This window comes from Echinops telfairi, unplaced genomic scaffold (genome assembly GCF_000313985.2).
Source record: "Echinops telfairi isolate 266 unplaced genomic scaffold, ASM31398v2 ScPeMD7_3533;HRSCAF=4204_1, whole genome shotgun sequence".
NCBI lineage: Eukaryota > Metazoa > Chordata > Mammalia > Afrosoricida > Tenrecidae > Echinops > Echinops telfairi.
Window position 1 is genome coordinate 19,106,518 of NW_022107432.1, and position 2,355 is coordinate 19,108,872.

Genomic DNA, 2,355 nt, shown 5'->3' on the forward strand with positions numbered 1-2,355 from the left:
CACACACACACACACACACACACACACACACAAGCGTATGACACGATCTGGGAAGCCACCACATTGCATCCAATTACAGAAAAACCCTGAAAACAAAAACCAAACAATGGAAGAAATACTTGCTGGTTTTTCTGCCCAAATGCAAAAGGCTATTAAAATAGGTGGTAGAATTCAAAATTATTTTTTTTTAGAAAAGAACAACAGTGCCTGGTTCTAGAAATTGGGTGAGCAGGAGTCTCCCTTGGGCCCCGGGGACATCAGTTCTTGGTCAGCGATGTTTGCAAGGCTGTGAGTAGCATCCTTCTGAGTAAACGGGGAAGGGCTGGTTCCGATTGGAGTCCCAAGTGAGACCTGATGCCTTCTCTCAGTGACTCCCTGTGCTCTTGACATCTCTCAGTGAGGGAAGCTGGGTCCACGTGCCCAAACTTTCTCCCAGTGAGAGAAATTCCATTAAATCAGGTCTCTTTCAAAGGGAACCTCTACTAATGCCCCAACTGTTGTGAGACCAGAGACTTCACATTCACATTCACAAATGGGCAACAGTAGCAACAGCAGAGATATTCCCTGTAAAGAGTATAAATCCACGGCAGCACACCTAAGTCTGTCATCTCTTGAATGAGATCATGTCTCTGCCATGCTCATAAGCATCCCTTATAGGTCATATGGGCCAAGAGGTAAATCAATGTCTGCGGGGTTTTCAACATATAAGCCAGAAGGTGACCTGTTGTTCCTCTAGAGCAGGCATCCTCAAACTGTGGCCCGCGGGCCACATGCGGCCCTCCCAGGACATTTATCTGACCCCCCGGGTGTTTTTGCCCCATTTGGTTTTTTACTTCAAAATAAGATATGTGCAGTGTGCATAGGAATTTGTTCATAGTTTTTCTTTAAACTATAATCCAGCCTTCCAACAGTCTGAGGGACAGTGAACTGGCCCCCTGTTTTAAAAGTTTGAGGACCCCCGGTCTAGAGAATGTCCGAGAGGCCAGTGTTGGTAAGTTTCAGGGCCAGAAAAGGTGACCTGGAGATGGGAAACAGCAGTTGCGACCACTAAGTGCAGACAGGCGTGGGAGAGTGGTCATTCTGAGGCCGTGGGACTAGAAAGCCATGGTCATTTGTGAAGATCAAAGGAAATGAGAGTCGTCTGAGAAATGTGGTGTGGGAGGAAGGCACTTTATGTGTGCGAATGCCAAACAGGGCCTCTGCTCCGTCCCAAGAGGAAGCCTGGTGACCCGGGCCCACGGAAGTCCGATTCCCACGGGCACACAACAAAAAACGGGGAGTAGAGAGGTCGTTCTTAGGTTTTTGTTGATTTGTTTTAAAGGCAACAGGAACTAGTGTCTGACTGCTATTTCAAAGAAGATGTTGATTTTGCAATTAGGGGCCATCACCTTCTAAGCTAAAATGAGGGCTTGCTGTTGGGGGGGGGAGGGTATCGTTCACCTGCCTACAGTCCAGTTTCCTTCCCCTGCTCATAACAGTAAACAGTGCAGTGCAATCCTGTGACATTCCCTCTGGAGAAACAGCAGGAGCTTTGGCAGTGTGTGCTTGCTGGTGGGCCAGGCTTCCCTGCATCAGCCAGGATGTAGCTCCATTCTCCAACCAGTGAAGGAGCCCTTCCATTTTCCAGGTGGAGGGCCCACCGGAAGTTGGTTCAGCTGGCTGACAAGACTGCTGCCTTCCCTCCTACAAGCCCCACTCCCACTCAGCCTGTGGTGATTCCCCAGCTGGCAGAGGGTTTAAACGGTGGTCCTTGAAGTGAAGCTATCTGCACCTACCTCTCTGAAACAAAATCAGCGAAACTCGGGTCTGACATCGGTGCATGGCGTGGTTGGAATGTTTGTTGACAGCCGTAGAAAAAGTCTCGTGGATTCTTTCAGTAGCAGGTATTCTATGTCTGTGCCATGGCCCTGTAATTACTCTGATTACTTTTCTATGGCTCTGTCCCAAATTGTTTCAAATCTAATAGCCTGAAACAACACTCCTTTGCTATCCCACAATTCCTGAAGGTTATAAGTCTGGGTACAGCTGACCAAGAAAACCAAGCTCCCGGCATCGACTTGATTCCAAGCACAGCCACCTGATAGGAGAGCGTAGAACTGCCCCGTGGGGTCTTCAAGGCTGGAAACCTTATGAAAGATGACTGTCACATCGTTCTCCTGCAGAGTGGCTGGTGGGTTGGAACCCCACGTTTTGGTACACAGCTGAGCACTTAACCACTGTGCCACCAGGGTTCCCCGGGCACAGCTAGCTGGGGCCAATGTTCAGCAGCTCACCAAGTTCAAGTTAAGGCCAGGCGTCTGAGGATTTGAGTCATCTTCCAAGAGCAGTAATTCTTGGCAGAATCCTGTTCTTTGT